This window comes from Mauremys mutica, chromosome 4 (assembly GCF_020497125.1).
Source record: "Mauremys mutica isolate MM-2020 ecotype Southern chromosome 4, ASM2049712v1, whole genome shotgun sequence".
In the NCBI taxonomy this organism is placed as follows: Eukaryota; Metazoa; Chordata; order Testudines; family Geoemydidae; genus Mauremys; species Mauremys mutica.
The window spans coordinates 121,966,529-121,985,268 of record NC_059075.1 but is presented as its reverse complement, the minus strand read 5'-3'; the positions used below and the strand labels follow the sequence as shown (position 1 = coordinate 121,985,268).

Sequence of the window (18,740 nt, the reverse complement as noted above, 5' to 3'; positions counted from 1 at the left end):
GGGTGGGGGAGGAGGGAAAGAAAAGGCCACTTCAAAACTTGTTGAATGACAGCCTTCTGTTGCTTGGGCTGTCCACTGGGGTGGAGTGGCAGGGTGCATGGAACCTCCCCCTCCCACATTCTTGGGCGTCTGGGTGAGGAGGCTATGGAACGTGGGGAGGGGGGTTAAACAGGGGCTGCAGTGGCACTGCTGCCGTTCCTGAAGCTCCACCAGACACCTGAGCATGTCCATTTGATCCTGCAGTAGCCCCAGCATTACATCCTGCCTCCTCTGATCTTCCTGCTGCCACCTCTCATCTTGAGCATCCCTCCTGTCCTCAAGTTCATCCCTCCTGTCCTCACATTCATCCCTGCTGTCCTCACGTTCACTGGCCACTTTCCTGTACTGTGATACTGTGTCCTTCCACTCATTCAGATGAGCTCTTTCATTGAGGGTCAACTGCATGATCTCAGTGAACATTTCATCTCACATGCGTTTTTTTGTTTGCTGCCTTATCTGAGATAGCCTTTGGTACGGAGGAGGGAGGCTTGAAAAATTTGAAGCTGTGGGAGGGAAAAAAGGGAGAGAAGTATTTAAAAAGATACATTTTACAGAACAATGGGTATACTTTTTTACAGTGAACAACACTATTCACATTACATAGCACATGTGATTTCGGTACAAGGTCGCATTTTGCATCTTAATATTGAGTGCCTGCGGCTTTGGTGTTAGAGATCACAGAAGCAGGACTGGGCAACAGAAATCAATGTTAAGAGCCCTTGATATCGAAGTAAATGGCTTAGTTGTGCGGACAGGTGCAGGGTTACTTCAATTTAACGCTGCTAAATTTGACATAAACTTGTAGTGTAAACCAGGCCTATGAACAGGATGAGGTAATGCCAGCTCCAAACAGTCATCAGTTGTGAATAGGGGTCCAAGAACTCCTGGGATTGTTTTCAATCAAGAGTAAAATCAACCAAACTTATATTAGGTTCTTTTATGTATATCCTGGGTTTGGAGCCTTTGGGTTTCACATTTTCCAGCTTTTTTCTACCACCACAAAGGCTGACAATGCACTTTTTTTTCCTTAAATTAAAGCTATGGGTGTTTAAGAAGAACATCAAATATCACGAGCCTTGTTGGAAAATCACCAGAGCTGGTCACACCAAGGATGTGAATTCAGCCAGAAAACATTTTACAGAAAACTTATCTTAGATTGTTTGCTGTATTTTTCAATAGTTACCCCTTTCAACCTGGGTGGCTAGCCAAAACTTTGAGATCTGGTGGATTGTTATAATTAGGAGGAGAAATTGATGATGGAGTTAAGCATTTCTTTAATGCAGTCTTGTTTGTTTATTATCACAGGGTGGATGGGGTCCCTTTAAGAGGGAGCAGATCCAGCACATCTGTGCCTCATTAGCAGCCTTGCCATGGGGCCTGAGAGAGGGCAGCTGTGGCAGAGGGAGCTGCAGAAAATTAGACTCCAGCAGGTTGCAAAGAGTAGTTGGCTACAGAAGAGCTTGAGACACCAGGACAAGAAGACTCCAGCCAAGTAAGGCTGGGAGTGGCCAGCGAAAAGCAGGGAACTGAGGTGGATGGTGTGAACTTTATTTTGAGACTTTGAGTTTTGTTTGTAACTGAACTATTAATAAACCCAGACCCTAAGGAGGGATGTTTGCACAGAAAGAAGCCAGTGTGTGAAGTCTGAGGAGCCCAGGAACAAGAGAAACTGAGGCTACCTCTGGCCGTGAGGGGGTGTGTAGGAGGCAGCCACAAAGAATGTACAAAGTCCTGTTCCCCTGAACACAGTAGGAATCAAACAATGAGAGACAATGTCATTGCTTATGGTTCCAAGCACCATTCCAGGCAGCACTTAGCTCCAAAGCTCTCTCCTAGCTTTGCTCAGGGCCATGTCCCAGTGCTTGTCTTGGCTGTGTGCTTGGCTTTTCTGCTCCTTCTCTGTGTCTGTTTCTGTGGTTTCTTGCTACTTCTGTCACTCGTACACACACTTCTTCTTTCCATTACTCCATCATCTGTGGTCGGGTTGTAACACCATCATCTACCATCTTTTATCCTAGGTCAGGGATGGGCAAAATTTTTGGCCCAAGGGCCACATCGAGGTTGCAAAACTGCCCCCCTAAACAGCCTGGCCCCTGCCCCCATCCGCCACCTCCCACTTCCTGCCCCCCTCAGAACCTTTGACTCATCCAACCCCCCTGTTCCTTGTTCCCTGACAGCCTCTCCTGTGACACCCTGCCCCAAACAGCCACCCCGGGACCCAACCCCCTGTCCAACCCCGCTGCTCCCTGTCCCCTGACTGCCCCGATTCCTATCCACACTCCCACCCCCTAGCTGTCCCACAAGGACTCCCACGTGTATCCAACCTCATAGACTCATAGACTTTAAGGTCAGAAGGGACCATTATGATCATCTAGTCTGACCTCCTGCACAATGCAGGCCACAGAATCTCATCCATCCACTTCTATAACAAACCCCTAACCTATGTCTGAGTTATTGAAGTCCTCAAATTGTGGTTTGAAGACCTCAAGCTCCAGAGAATCCTCCAGCAAGTGACCCGTGCCCCATGCTGCAGAGGAAGGTGAAAAACCTCCAGGGCCTCTGCCAATCTGCCCTGGAGGAAAATTCCTACCCAACCCCGAATATGGCGATCAGTTAAACCCTGAGCATGTGGGCAAGACTCACCAGCCAGCACCCAGGAAAGAATTCTCTGTAGTAACTCAGATCCCACCCCATCTAATATCCCATCACAGACCACTGGGCATACTTACCTGCTGATAATCAAAGATCAATTGCTAAATTAATTGCCAAAATTAGGCTATCCCATCATACCATCCCCTCCATAAACTTATCAAGCTTAGTCTTAAAGCCAGATATGTCTTTTGCCCCCACTACTCCCCTTAGAAGGCTGTTCCAGAACTTCACTCCTTAATGAAGGAACAAACCTTCATCTAATTTCAAGTCTAAACTTCCTAGTGTCCAGTTTATATCCATTTGTTCTTGTGTCCACATTGGTACTAAGCTTAAATAATTCCTCTCCCTCCCTGATTTTAATCCCTCTGATATATTTATAAAGAACAATCATATCCCCCCTCAGCCTTCTTTTGGTTAGGCTAAACAAGCCAAGCTCTTTGAGTCTCCTTTCATAAGACAGGTTTTCCATTCCTCGGATCATCCTAGTAGCCCGTCTCTGAACCTGTTCCAGCTTGAATTCATCCTTCTTAAACATGGGAGACCAGAACTGCACACAGTATTCCAGGTGAGGTCTCACCAGTGCCTTATATAGCAGTACTAACACCTCCTTATCTTTGCTGGAAATACCTCGCCTGATGCATCCTAAAACTGCATTAGCTTTTTTAACGGCCATATCACATTGATGGCTCATAGTCATCCTGTGATCAACCAATACTCCGAGATCCTTCTCCTCCTCTGTTACTTCCAACTGATGTGTCCCCAATTTATAACTAAAATTCTTGTTATTAATCCTTAAATGAATGACCTTGCACTTTTCACTATTAAATTTCATCCTGTTACTATTACTCCAGTTTACGAGGTCATCCAGATCTTCCTGTATGATATCCCGGTCCTTCTCTGTGTTAGCAATACCGCCCAGCTTTGTGTCATCCGCAAACTTTATTAGCACATTCCCACTTTTTGTGCCAAGATCAGTAATAAAAAGGTTAAATAAGATTGGTCCCAAAACCTCCCCCTGTTCCCTGTCCCTTGACCATCCCTGTCCCCCCACAGAACCTCCACCCCATCCAATCACCCTCTGCTCCCTGTCCGCTGACTGCCCCAACCCCTATCCACACCCCCAGCCCCTGACAGGCACCCTGGGACTTCCATAACTATCCAACTGCCCCTATTCTCTGTCCCCTGACAGCCCCTCCGTGAACCTCTGCCCCATCCAACTGCCCCCTGTTCCCTGACCGCCCCCCTAAAACCTCCACCCCATCCAACTCCCCTGTTCCCCATCCCCTGACTGCTCCCCCATCCCCCCAGAACCTCCACCCTATCCAACCGCTCCCTGTCTCCTGACTGCCTCCTGGGACACCCTGCTCCTTATCCAACACCCCCACTCCCTGCCTCCTTACCATGCCACTCAGAGCGGCTGGACTGGCAGCCATGCCACCTAGCCAGAGCCGGCCACGCTGCCTGTGTGGCTGTGGAGGAGGCGGGACAGCAGAGGAAGGACCAGGGTCTAGCATCCCCAGTCAGGAGCTCAAGGGCTGGGCAGGACGGTCCCGCGGGCTGGATGCGGCCTGCGGGGCTGTAGTTTGCCCACCTTGTCCTAGATGGCACTAAGGTCCACCTGCTTCCCATCTTCTTTGATGCTTCCTCAACTTTCCTTGGTGTCTCTTTCCTGCTACTTTCTCCTTCCATGCTCTCTTCACCAGGTCTCCTTCATTCATCCTCTGTATAGGTTGCTACCAGCAAAATTGCACTTTCTGGATTTTGTTAGCCACATCATGAACTTTGACTTCCCCCGCAGTGCTTTCATTGTGTTTGTGAACTCCTCTTCTGGTGTGAAGGCATCTAATCTCAAACAAGTGTAGGTTTTGAACCTGCCGTCTCTTTGCCACTCAAGCTTCTGCACCAGACAGCATTGGAGGATGCATCATTGTTCTGTACAGTTGTACTTTCAGTCTTGGTGGCATACTCTTCTCATAGACATCACCTAAAATGTTATTCCACACTCTTCCAGCACTCCCTAGTCTAGACTGGGTCTCCCATTCAAACTTGCCAACTTCTGTAACCCTGCTGCCAAGGTACTTGAACTGCTCAGTCTGCTTTAAAAGCACGCCATTAATCTCTGTTACACCTCTACTGACCTACTTGACCTCAGTTTTAGTCATGCTCATTTTCATCCCACTCCTGCTTACTCGTCATATCACTGGTTTACCATTTCTTCTACCATCCTTCCTTTGAGGATGCCTTTATTGCTATATTGTCTGCATAGAACAGCTTCTCGCCTTTTCCTATTGCAGTGGTTCTCAAATGTTTGTACTGGTGACCCCTTTCACATACCGAGCCTCTGAGTGCAACCCCCCCACCCTTATACATTAAACCACTTTTTTATATATTTAACACCATTATAAATGCTAGATGCAAAGCAGAGTTTGAGGTGGAGGCTGACAGCTCGCAACCCCCCCATGTAATAACCTCGTAACCCCCCTGAGGGGTCCCGACCCCCAGTTTGAGAACCCCTGTCCTATTGGGATCGTCCCGCTGACATAGTCCACAAATCTGATAAACAGCAGTGGTCGGTGGGCTGATGCTTGGCGTAGTTGGCCTTTCATTTCAAAAGGACTCATCATTCAAGAACATGCTCAGATCTGCTTTTTATGTGATCTGTGTAGGGCATTCACCATAGTTGGTCAGTCCTCAGACACTCCATCTTTCCTTCGCACTGCCCACTTTACTGGATGCCTTTTCTATAAAAGCTACTCTGCTGGCATTCTAGCTGCTTCTCTATCTCTTACTGTATTACAAGCATGGCATCTGTGGACTTCCTTATCCTTTCCTACAGCCGAACAGAACAAGAACATACACACACCCTCTACTAAAACAATATCCAGCTAAGCCTCTCTGCCCATGCACTCCAAATTCCTGAGCAGCCTCCCACGGGCCTCTGTGATGGGTGGTGAAATGTGCCTGTCTTTGCTGGGAGCCCCATATGGTTCCACCTTCTGCAGAACTTACCCGTGTAAATTCCCTGTCCCCGTCGCCTATACACTTGTAATGTGCAGCCTCCCATTTCCTGGGTGCGTGCACACACACCACTGCAGCACCCATGTCTTTAACAGATGTCCCTGGCTGATTTAGGGGCTCCTCACCTCCTGCAGCCTCTCCTCCAGCTCTCGCTTTAAACATTCCTCCGGTATCTTATTTATTCATTTGGCAGCCATCTGGTTCCATTTTGACTCAGGTGAAGCCGGCAGCAAAAATGTTCCCCAGTGTCTAATCAATTGAAACTTTCCTTCTTGGCACCATCTTTTCAACCACACATGGAGACCCTGGCATTCCCCATGCCTAGCTGGACTTGCCCAGGAAGCAAAGCATTTCACAGAGTGCTACCGCTGAGGCCCTGTCCCTGAGCCTTTGACCTAGCAGTCTACATTTAGTAGGGTGACCATATTTTCCGAAAGGGAAAATGGGACACACCATGAGGGGTCCAAGGCCCCACTCCATGTGGGGCTGGCCTGAGCCCTCCCTGCCTCCTGCCTGCACAGGGCCAGCCTGAGGGCCCCGTGGAATGGCCCGAGACCCTCTGCCTCCCTCCCACGCAGGGCTGGCCTGGCCCAAGCTGCTCTCCTGAGCACTTCCTCCTGTGCGAGGCTGGTGTTGTCAATCCCTGCCCCCTGCACACGTTCCTCCACTCCCTGCTAGGGGTCGCATCCCACTTTTATGGCAAAACTGTGCATCTGTCCCATTTGCTCTTGCCAACAAGGCTTAAAAAAGGGACTGTCCCAGCCAAACCAGAACATATGGTCACCCTAACATTTAGCTTTCAGGATCTCTCTCCAGATCACTGGTATCAAAATGGACCACAACTGCAAGCTCCTCCTCACTGCTCATCAGAGGTCTGTCTAGGTGTCCCCCACAATGACACCTGGCAGGCAACCTACCAAGCAGTTTACACTGTCACCACACACCCTACTTCTCCTTGCCTGATGATCAAATCTCATTTCCACAACTGCCTTCACCTCCCTGCTGTAATCCACAGGAGACTGGGGAGAAGGAGGGAAAGATAAGGAAATGTAGAGCAAAAGGGTACTATTTAAACACTGCTGCTTCAAAGAGGAGCTGCTGGTTTTACTGGAGTGGGCCTTAAACTCAGTTCTGTCTGAAAAGAGCCGAGCACACCACTACACTATGCTACTTGCTCAGGGAGCCCTCAGGGCTCTGTTTAACTGTGATCCTGGCAGCTGTGGTAGGCAGAATCTCTGTAAATTACAGTCAGGAAGAAAGAGTTGGAGCTCATAGAGGTATGGACTGAGCTGAAAGTGCAGGAGGGGGAGAACAGGAAATACCTGTCCTCACAACTTTCCCCTGACTTGCTAAAGAGTCAGGGAACCTCACAGTGAATGAGTCATTGATCCAGGGAGCAAAATTCACTATGGCAAAAGCACCAAACTATCAATCACCAGAATGGCCGAGTGGTTAAGGCGTTGGACTTAAGATCCAATGGACGTATGTCCACGTGGGTTCGAACCCCACTTCTGGTAGAAGTGTTTTTTCCCCACCCAACATCTCCATTTAACAATAAATAAAACCATTTTCTTTCCACAGTTCTTGACTCCACTTGACATTCAATCGTCACACTGAATAATGCTAAAGTAAATGATTAACTTAGGCCCTCCGTAGCTCTGGTTTAGCTTTTTCTATAGACCTTGTCATAATATTTTATGATTTCCCTTGAATTCCTTGATCTGGATTGGATGGGACTTGAGGAGGGGAGAATATTTGTAGCACTGCTGAAGGAGCTACTTTGTATCACCACACCCCTGAATTCTTCTCTAGGCCTGAGGCTGGCATGCTACCCCATCACACCACAAAGTTGCTCACATGGCGAGAACCCAAAGTCACGCATCACAAAATGCCGAGGAGCTGGTGTCTGGATGAAGTCTGTATCACAGAAAAAAGAGAGAGCTGATCCCATTTGTCCTGAGGGATCAGATGGTTCCTCTTGATGTGGAGCAGGGCTAATTTTTTAATCAGAATGCTGTGTGGTGCTAAGTCTCCAAACGTCCAAATATATGACATGTACGCAGTTACCTTTATCAACCAAGCTTTGTCATCTCATCCAAAAATATCGAGTTGATTTGCTAAGGCTGACTTTCCATAAAACCGGGTTGATTGGCATTAATTATATTCCCAGTCTCTACTGATTTAATCCTGTATCAGCTTTTCCAGTATTTTGCAGTGGTACGAAAGAAGCCACTCCATGTTCCTGGAATACTGGACATTCTGGGAACAAGGCGTGGCCCAGCCCTTGCCAAGCCTTACCCTGCCCCCACCGACGTGACAATGCAGTTGCGGTCACAGCATAGGAGAGGTGTCATTTGTAAGAGCCAGAGAGGGCGGAGTGGCATTTCCCCATCCAATACCCCACAAAACCACATCCGGTTTTGTCCCAGTACCGGATGTGGGAAAAAAACTCTCAAAAACAGGACTGGCCAGTTTAATACTATACAATTGACCTCCCTACTGGAACTAATCTTGGGCTAAGTGCTTTATAATTACCTGGATCATTCCGTCAGCCTTTTTTGTATATTGACACAACATCAGCACTCTTCCAGTCTTCTGGAACTTCCTCAGTATTCTAAAACTTATTAAAAATGAACCAGAGAATTCCTCAGCCAACTCTTTTAGGACTTGAATGCAAACTGTTTGGGCCTACTGACTTCAAAATGTTTACTCCTAGCAGATGCTATTTAATATCCGTCTTAATTATGAAAGGATTAGTAGCTCAGCATTCTCATGTGCTATGAATACATCATCCTCTTCCTTTCCAAATAAAAATATGAACATTTCTACATCACTAATAACTTTACCATGTAGCTAATCTCCTGATTTTTGGGGTCTGACCTACGATTAAGACAGCAGAGAAATTGTGTAAGTGTCTGTTGTATTGTCTGGGGACTAGTGGGTCTTTAAGACTCAGCCTATCCAGCACAGCAATTTTCAGGCGCTGATTTTCGTTTTGCTGGGGCAGACGGTGTTTGTGACACTGTCGCCTCGCCACCATTGAGCTGACTCCAAATGTAGCCCTTTGCAGCTGAATATCACCCCATCAGATCGTCCCTAGGGTGTCTGCATTATGACAGGGACAAGGAGGGCGTGACAATACCTTTTACTGAATTGACTTCTGTTGGCAAGAGACAAGCTTTTTCTGCTTATACAGTGCTCTGCTTCAGGTACCTTCTCTCCGGGGCTTCAGGTCACAGGGTTTACAAGTATTTGACCTCTTGGGGTCGGCTATACTGAACATGAGAAGAAGTGTGTCTAAAGATGCAAAGAAATTGCATGAAATTCTATTGCCTGAGGAGTAGTGAACACTTGGCTATTACAGATTGAGCCAGCTTGGTGGTGTCACACAAACACCATCTGACCCAGTGAAACAAAACTAGCCCCTGAAAACTGCAATGTTGGATTTTTTTAAACACTGTTACTAGAACCCAGGACTTGCTATATGTAAAGCACTATAGAACCTCCCTGGGGGAGCATTTTCCCTTTCCTGCCTTCCTACCCACCCTGGGCTCTCACCTGAGTGTTGGGGTCTACAGCAGAGTGGAGAGAAGTGAGTTCTTCTCGGGGAGATGCCCTGAAAGGGAGCATGCAGCATTTTCTTACACTCTACTGTTCTTGGAAGGTGAGTCTAGAGGAGTGCAAATTCCATGTGTCTGTAAACTTAATTTCACTTGAGGAAAGATGTTTAGGTGGGATTGAAATGTGTATTCTGCAAAAAGTCCTATGTCTGGGCACCTCCTTCTCTTCTATGAGGTCTGTTTTCTAAACTGGAGTTCAGTGACCTATGTTCTATAATATGCAGGGTGAAGCTGGGAAGAAAGGACAAAAGAACCGATAAAAGAATTCATTTAGCTTCTCAGCAATGTCCTTTAATTGCTCCCACTAGCCCCTAGTGACCCCATAGATCCACCAATTTCTTTCACAGGCTTCTTGTTCTATTTCAAGAATCTCTTGTTTGATTTTTACATCTTTAGCTATTTCCTCTTCTAACTCCATTTTGGCCCTTCTTATTTCCCTCTTAATGCCTGCTGTCTTTTATGCTCCTGTATTAATGGCTTCACTAGGGTCCGATTGTGATGTTCCCCTGGTGTTATCTGGACCGGTGATCTGCTAGGTCACTCTAAGCCTTGACTCTGGGAGCCAGCCTTACCCTACTCTGCTGTAAGAACCCCACTCCTGGGCTGTTCACACACAGCCTCTGGCACGCACAGCCACTGCTCCTTGGATTGTGAAACCGAATGACACTAGCCAATATCTCTGATCCCAGACACAATCCTAGGAACCTGCATCTTGCAGTGTCCAGTTATGCCTGCCGGACGCTGCAAGCTTATATGACTTTGTCAATTTAACAAAGAATTGATATGCCCTTACAAACTTAGATGCTTCTCACCACAGGCTGGCTGGCTGCCCTTCAGCCAGGCTCTCCCCTTTGATCAGCGCTTCAGCCACTTGGTGGTGGTGGTGGTGTATGTAGATGTAGGTGGAAGCGAGAGGAAGAGCATGGCAAACGTCTCTCTCTTTTATCAAGCCTCTTGGCTTTGCCCACCTCCACCCCTCTTCAGGGTCAGGTGAGCATTACCTCATCACAGTCCCAAACTGACCAAAGGAAGGGGGGTGACTCACTTGAGAGTCCAACAGATCCTTTTGTTTCTGCCTAGGCCAGCATCCTTTGTTCCTGAGAGGCTGGGCTGGGTTTGTCCCATACATGCCCTGATGAGGTGTGAACTGCCTTTCTGTTCTTGGAGAGTTTTTGCCTGGGCTTGCTTTAAGCCATGCGGATACATTTTCAGCCTCATAACTATATACATGAAATTATAACCTATAAGCTTACTATAACATTACTATAACATCACTATACCAACCATGCTCAGATCTGTTGGTTACAGTTTTTTATTTGAGGTTGTCACTGAAAAATGACTTTTATTTGGATGATGAAAACCCTCAGAATGTTGCTAAACGTGGTAATTTTCTTCCCAACATTTCTTTTCCATCCAAAAACAACTGATGTGATTCACACCAAATTTCCTTGAAACATCCATGAAAAATAATGGCTCTTTCTGCTTTAATTACCTACTGATTTTTATTTTTGCCTTCCTGTTTCCCATTTTGACTAAAAGGTGTAGCCAGTTGTCCAACTACATTCGTGGTTTGCTCTTAAAATGTTCAAGAGACCAAATAATTGAACTTAGCCAAATGTATTGTCTAAAGACAAATCAGTACAATATGTAAAGGAGACATACATAGCTACTTCTCAGAAGCAAATTCTCGCTGCATATTCACCTTACACAGAACATGTCCTTCAAAGAAACACATTCCAGATAGCAGTATTTATCAGATGATTTTACAAGTTACAAAGCTTTCTAAAGTCACTAAAATCCAATCCATCAGTTTGTCCTAGTTCCTTAACTTGTTGTTCTATACTTTCCTTATCTTTGTTCTGGATATTAGCATTCCAGGTACTGGTCCACGAAGGTATCAGCTTGTACCCTGGCAACACATTAAAGTACTTTGCCTTTGATAAATTTCCTATTGTCTAATAAAAGCAGCAAAGAATCCTGTGACACCTTATAGACTAACAGACGTTTTGCAACATGAGCTTTCATGGGTGAATACCCACTTCGTCGGATGCAAGTCTTGCATCCGACGAAGTGGGTATTCACCCACGAAAGCTCATGCTGCAAAATGTTTGTTAGTCTATAAGGTGCCACAGGATTCTTTGCTGCTTTTACAGAACCAGACTAACATGGCTACCCCTCTGACTATTGTCTAATGTCAAAGCTGAATTCAGCTTTGCAAAGTGTTGTGGAATACTTGACATGGGTGCCAGAATTGTGGGGAAAGCATAATACAGTTGGTTAACAACACTTCCCAACAGTCGTGTGTGTGTGTGTGTGTGTGTGTGTGTGTGTGTAAAATGCATATTTTAATAATTCCATCGACATAATACTTATTAATGTGGTGTATACTACACTTAACAGAGATGATTGGCTAATACCATCCTTGACTTTGTGGGTTTCTGAGCCACATGCCATGAGCACATGAAAGAACATTTTCCTTTTCTTCCTTGATCTCACAGTGACACCTGCTGGCTGCTTCTCTATTGTAGCACAGTGCAAAGGAACCAACTCCCCAACCGTAGGGGAAATGATGCTTGATGCAGGTCCGGGGCAGGTGGGGTGTGATGTTTGCTGAAGGAGAGGGAGGCTGGGGTGATGGGTTGGTCACAACATTAACTCCCCAGAGAATGGGGGTGATGGTTAGACTGGGGGTGGAGAGTCAGTGAGGGGGAGGGGATGAATGTTACCCACCATAGTGGGTTGGGGAGTGGTGGATTATAGTGAATAGGACTAGGGTAGTATGTCTTTAAATAGTTTGTTAGCCCTCTAGCGGAGCTCACTGTGTCCTGTGTCTTTGAAGTGACCAGATCCCAGCCAGAGAACAGGAGCAGCTAACAGAGTTTTGCAAGGGAGTTCTCCAGCTGAAGGAGGAGTGACTGTGTGAATCTTGGGGTGAGTTTGTTGTCAGTTTGTTGTGTGCTTGCAGCTTGACTGAAGTATACAGCGTGCTGTTTGTTCGGGGGGCCATGTGCTGAGCCTACCAGCCTGCTAAGCAAGACTGAGAGCTTCTTAAGGAGGCTTTGATCCCTAAACCGTTTAGCACCCATCAACCCGTAACCAGGGGTGGGGCTACTCAGGGAGAACAGATCTTTAAAAAGCCCCCTCTTAAGTGACCAGAGGAGTTAGTGAACATGGGAATTTTGCAAGGGAGTGGGAAAGCCAGATACACCAGATGAACATTCTCTAGACTTAGGCCAATAAAGACCCTCCCACAAAACAAAAACAAAACCCAACAAAAATGGCTGCAGGAGTGAAAAAGAGAATGCAAGTAGAAGTCCAGTGGCAGAGTTTATTGCACTGAATGCAGAATGTCTGATTGCCAGCCTTGGGGGCAGGTGGTGTACGTGTGCATTCGGTGCAAGGAGCTCCTGGCCCTCAGAAACCAAGTACAGGCTCTGGAGATCAGAGAGGCTGAACTGGAGGAGCTAAGGGAGACAGAGGTACACAGATGAGACTTTCCAGGACACGGTAGAGTGGTCCTACCCGCAGTCTGACAGCCTCTGTGTTGTTGAGGAGGATGAATGTCTCGGAGAAGGAGAACATCAAAGTGGAGTGGAGGGAAATGATCCCATATTTAGGAACCTCCTTCCAGATGATGTCATGGTATCCTCTTGCACTGAGGATACCTCTTTGCGGGAGGGAATCCCATTTATTACGTGTCTCTTCCTAATAGTAATGGGGGATTTGATCATTAGAAATATAGATAGCTGGGTTTGTGATGACTGGGAGAAGCACATGGGGAATTGCCTGCAGGGTGCGAAAGTTGCCAATGTCTCGAGACATCTAGCCAGGCTATGTGCGGTGCTAGGGAGGAGCCAGTGGCCGTGGTACACATGGGTACCAGTGACATGGGGAAAGGTAGGATAGAGGTCCTGGAGGCCAAATTTAGGCTGCTAGGTAAGTGATTAAAATCCAGGTCCTCCATGGTAGCAGTCTCTGAAATGCTTACAGTGCCATGTGCAGGGCCAGTTAGATAGACAGAACTACAGGGTCTCAAGGAATGGCTGAGAGGATGGTGTAGGAAGGAGGGGTTTGGTTTGTTAGGAAGTGGGGAACCTTTTGGGAAAGAAGGAGCCTATACAGGGAGGATGGGTAGCCAGGTTCAAGCTCCTGCTTCTGTTAAACTAAATTATATCTAAGAGCTGCTACTTTTTTTTTTTTTTTTTTTTGGTCTCTTGTATGTTTTCTCACCAGGTTTTAGGCATCTGGTGCTGTTTAAATGAACATGTAGATATAGCTACAAAAGTATTGAAACTACAGCCAGTACAATTGCTTGGATTAGTGATTTGCTGCTGTAGGAAAAAATTTAGATTGAATAACTCAGTTGGTAGCACATAAGATTTTTTTTTAATCTGAGGGTCCAGGGTTCAAGTCCCTGTTCAGGTGATGCCAATGACTTTTTCCCCCCAATACCCAACATGTATTAATGCCCCTTTCCTTACCATGCCCTGTGCCCGCCCTATCATCACCAGTGGCTCTTAGTTTATCAGCAGAGCGCCTGCCATTGGGAAACTGCCAGTGAGAAGTTTGGGAAATAGCTGAGCTGAGCGCCCTGGCAGTACAGCTCCTCCCTTCCTAGGGTTCTGTACCCCATGAACATGGCCCAGCTGAGCCCTGCAGCATTACCAGGCGGATGGACGGGCTGGATCCTTCTCCCTGGGTGTACAGAGGCTGCAGACCATTGTTGGCTCTGGGAAAAGGCCAGGGCCAAATGACCCCTTGACCACTACCCCAGTCACCCTCTGGCCCTCACCCACATACCCCAGTCCTCTGGCACTGCTGGAAAACCCTTCTCTCTCTCCCCTCCTCATGGGCAGTTACATTCATCCCCCAGGAGGGATTGTCTCCAGCAGGGGCAGGGCGCAGGGGCAGACACCTGTGAGGGAGCAAGAGGCTCAACCCTCTGATCACCCCCTGGGAGTGGTGGGGGGATTCTACTGACCACTTTTGCCTTGCTTGGAGGTGGGAGGGGTCTGGTGCTGGTACCTCTGCCAGTTCCTAGTGAAGAGACAGGGCCCTGAACCCCCAGGTTGTATCAGAGAAATGGAGGCTGGATGTAGTACTTGCAATGGTCACATGGGGGCAGCACAGAATGCTGCAAGCTGGGGCAAGTGGCAGAAGCAGTAGCTGGCAGCGCCTCTCCCCTGCTGGGGGATAAAATCAACCTCTGATGAGAGGTACATCAGGCACCCTGGCATTATTCATAGCTGCCCATAAAATCTCCCATCATTGGTTCTACTGGGGCTTGAACCCAGGACTTTCTGGGTGTAAAGCAGATGTGATAACCACTACACTATAGAACCATCTAACAGAAAAAGAGCTCCACCTCCCCCTTTTGTCAGTCCAGGGGTCATACAGCTGCTGTGGGCAGGTCCAGGAAATGCTGGGAGTTCACTTTGCCCAGTGCTCAGAGCACTTTCCTGCCTGTGGGAAGCTACACAGCTAGGGTCAGCATGGTGGTTACTTGCAGATTGCTTTCTGTGACTGGGTGCTTCCTCAAGGAAGGTGCAAAGTCTGCGTGCATGGGGCCGGGGAAGTGGGGCTGGGAAGGACCCCAGAGCAATGGTGTATGGCCAGTCAGCTGAGTGCACCAACCCTGGAAAAAACAGTCATGCCCAGAAAGGCTCCCCCTCTGTCGCTGCTCCAATTTGCACCAGTTATAGAGTGACCTAAAATAACTGGCATATAATAATGCCCCACTTTTAGCTAGCACTCTTTAATCAGTAGCTCTCACATAGCGTTGCAGAGGATGGCAAGCTCACTGCTTCCATTTCACAGACGGGGAAACTGAGGTGCCGGGAGACGAGGGTACTCATTCACAGTCACCCAGCCAGGCTGAGACTGGTAGGCAGGGCTGAATCCCAGCCCAGTGCTCCACCCACTAGGCCAACACCTCCAGCACCCTGCCTGTGTGAACAATGCTCCCTGCTCCCAGGCAGCACCAGGGCTAGGAGACAGTGCTGCACAGAACTTGGGGAGTGCTGGTGGGGGGGTCTTGGGGAGGGCTGGATAAAGGATGGGGATCAGTGGTAGGTGGGTGAAGGCTTCAGGTATTGGAGGGGAGGCTGGCTCAAAGGGTAGTGGATGGTTGTCTGGGATGTTAGGTGGGGGCTGAGTAATGGGGTGTTGGGGGCAGGGCCGGCTCCAGGCACCAGCAAAACAAGCAGGTGCTTGGAGTGGCACATTTCTAGGGGCGGTATTCTGGCGCCGGCCATCATAGGTGCCAACTCTGGGGCATGGGGAAAAAGTGCCCCCGCCGCCCCCACTTGCCGCCCCAGCTCCCTTGAGCGCCCAGCCGCCACTTCTCTTCTCCCTCCTCCCTCCCAGACTTGCTGTCCGGGAAACAGCTGTTTTGCGCAGCAAGTCTGGGAGGAAGGAGAAGCCGAGTGGTGGGCGCTCGAGGAGGCGGTGGAGTGGAGGTGAGCTGGAGTGGGGAACGGTTCCTCTACCCCTCCTTACTTCCTGCACCCCACCACCCTAGCTCACCTCTGCTTCACCTGCGCCCCTGAACGTGCTGCTGCACCGCTTCTCCCCCCTCCCAGGCTTGCTGTGCGGTAGTGGTGGAGTGGAAGTGAGCTGGAGCGGGGAGCGGTTCCTCTACCCCCGTTACTTCCTGCGCCCCCCCCCACCCTAGCTCACCTCCACTCTGCCTGCTCCCCTGAATGTGCCGCTGCTCTGCCCTCCCTCGCCTGAGAGGGAGGGGGGAGAAGCGGAGCGGCGGCACACTGGGGGGAGCAGGCACAGCAGAGGTGAGCTAGGGTGGGAGGTCGTGGGGCCCCCCAGGAAGCAATGGGGAGGGAAATGCTGCACACCTGGGGGAGGAGGCGGGGCTGGGGATTTGGGGAAGGGGTTCAGAAGGGGTGGAGTTGGTGAGGGGCCGGGGGGCATGAAAAAAAAGGGGGGCACCAAACATTTTTTTGCTTGGGGCGGCAAAAATCCTAGAGCCAGCCCTGGTTGGGAGGGCGCAAAGAGGGGCTGTCTCCGGAGAGCGGGTGGGGCCATATGCGGGGGGTCAGGAGGGGCTTTCAGGGGAGAGGTGGGAGGCAGGATGGGCGCTGGGGGGAGCCGCTGGCTGCTGCAGGGAGGGGGGCTGGCGGCTCTGTACTGCATGTGGTCTGGGGGAGCAGGGGGGCCTGCAGCTCCACGGCTCTGGCCATCCCCTGCCCCTCGCTCGCTGTCTGGCTCTCCCTCCATGTCATCCTCAACCAGCTGAGGGGGGGGGGCGGGGGGGGGGAAGACCTTGCCTAGTCAACTTTGGGAAGACAGCGGCATGTGTCTTCCCCCCCACACACACACACTTTGCTCTGGCTAAACCCTGTTGCAAACATTTGAGTTTTTCCTTTCCAAGCCGGAGGAGGAACATCTCCCACTGTTCCTGCCCCCTTTGATGTGTGCAGGGCTTAATTTGTGCCGGAGGAGCTTTTTCATTACAAATTAAGCACTGACCCCACTCCCCTCCCTCTGAAATGGGTTGGGTGTGCTTGGAAAGGCTGGGTTTTTTCCCCTTGAGCAACACTACAATCGGACTAGGCTGGAGAGGAGTGTCCCGCTGTGAGTTCCCTGTTTGTGCAGTAGCACCATTTGCATTCACACCGGGCTGCATGTGTTTAATTAATTACTTGGTGGACAGGCACTCACGGTAGGTGGGTTCTAGTCCCAGGTCACCCTGCAGGCCAGTGGTTAATTCCTACCATCCTTTGTGCCTCAGTTTTCCCCTCTCTAGAATGGGGATAACAACCCTGCTCTGCTACTGATCTAGCACTAGGTGTCATTATTTCTGAAGGCAGCTTTGCCCCTAACCTTTCAGCTTGCAGGAGTAGGTTGAGGAGTTGAGTAGCAGGATGAATCTCACTCTTTCCTTGCACTATAAGTTGGTGCAAAGGGAGGGCTAAGCCAGGAAGGATAGCCCCCTCGGGTGCTGCAAATCCTCCCCCTAATGCATTATATGAGTCAGTTTATTTTGGTGATTATCCTGGCAGCTCCCTGCCCTGCACCTCCCCCTCCCAGCCCTCCAGCCAGGGGAGGCATGTAGTAGTATGATCTGAAACTGACTCTAGGGGGCACCCATGGGTGCAGCATGGAGTAAAATAGGTTAGTGGCAGGAGGGGAAGCAGCAAATAATAGTTTGTAAACGCTAGGGCTAGCTCAGCTTGGTAAGCAGTGCACGCTTCCGAGAGCCGCCCCCCCCCCCCGTTATCATTCTGCTGGGCCCCTAGGGGACCTAATGCTGCCTTCCACCAGTGGAAGAGGATTTGGGGACTTAGGGTGCTGCAGGCCCCTCTGCACCAGCACCTGTCCAGCTGCAGAGCAGAAGAGCTGAAACCAAGAGGAGCTTGGAGCCATGCCCCACCCACCCAGGGAGCTGTATTCCTCTCCTGTGTTGGTGGGGATATGGCGGGGGGGAGGGGGGGAAGAGAAGAGAGGAATTTCCCTGCTGATTCCCCACCTAACATCCCAGCCCAGAGAGGGTCCATAACCCCCACAACTGATGGCCACAGGCCCACCTGCCCATCCCCACCAGTGCTTCAAGGAACAGCTTCCAACCATGGCTGTGTGCATGATGCTAACATGAGCAGGGCCAGAGTGTAGCAAGGGGGGATGTGTGGGAGAGGGGACAACAGGGCATTCTATGGGCAGAGGGACAGGGAATGATTCCCCCCCCCTCCCCCAGTGGAGTAGTCCATGTGCCAGTAGCAGAACATTTTTTGAAAGGAGGCCCTTGTTAAAACATTGCCAGCCCAGCAGTTAGTGTCCCTCTCACCCCAACACTGTGTGGCCCTGTTTGAACAAGGGGACAGCTGTCCACCGCTGTGGAGAGTACAGGGAGACAAGGGGATGGACTAGGCCTAGCCCGCTGGGCCTACCACCAACCAGCAGAGGAAGAATTGGCAGAAGCCAGGAAGTGGGGTCCTAGGGAAGCCAAGTGATGATGGAGATAGGAATCGGGCGGGCGGGCGTTCTTTGCCCTCTGCCTGTGACATCCCCTTGCAAAATCATACCCCCACCCTCAATTTTTCCATAGAGCTTAAGCCCACTCTACTGGGCAGTGGAATGAAGGGAGCATGTCCTAGCCTTGCAGGCTTCTGTCACCATAAACAGCCCCCCTGAAGGCCTGTATGCTGAAGAGGAGGAGAGAGACACCTACACACGTTGAGAAGGAAAAGCAGGGGGCTGGATGTCTTCACTCATTCTATGACCTCTCGCTCCAGGTACACAGATGAACCTACCATAACCACAGGGGAAGAGGTCTTTAGGACCAACATCCAGATTTTGGCTGGCTGCTCCTGCAGAGGGCTGGCAGAGACAGTCCCAAGCCGGGGACCAGGACCAGTTCAGCCCCAGCAGGGCAGGTCCACATACCAACCCAGCGAG

At 49.5% G+C, this 18,740-nt stretch overlaps 2 non-coding genes across 2 annotated transcripts; one reads left to right on the top strand and one right to left on the bottom strand.

The window, feature by feature from the left end:
• The first annotated feature begins 7,143 nt into the window (after window positions 1-7,143).
• Window positions 7,144-7,226, top strand: TRNAL-UAA. Its single transcript has one exon. It is a non-coding gene; the product is annotated as a tRNA-Leu (tRNA).
• Window positions 7,227-14,598: 7,372 nt separating this feature from the next.
• Window positions 14,599-14,671, bottom strand: TRNAV-UAC. The gene has a single exon. It is a non-coding gene; the product is annotated as a tRNA-Val (tRNA).
• Window positions 14,672-18,740: the final 4,069 nt, after the last annotated feature.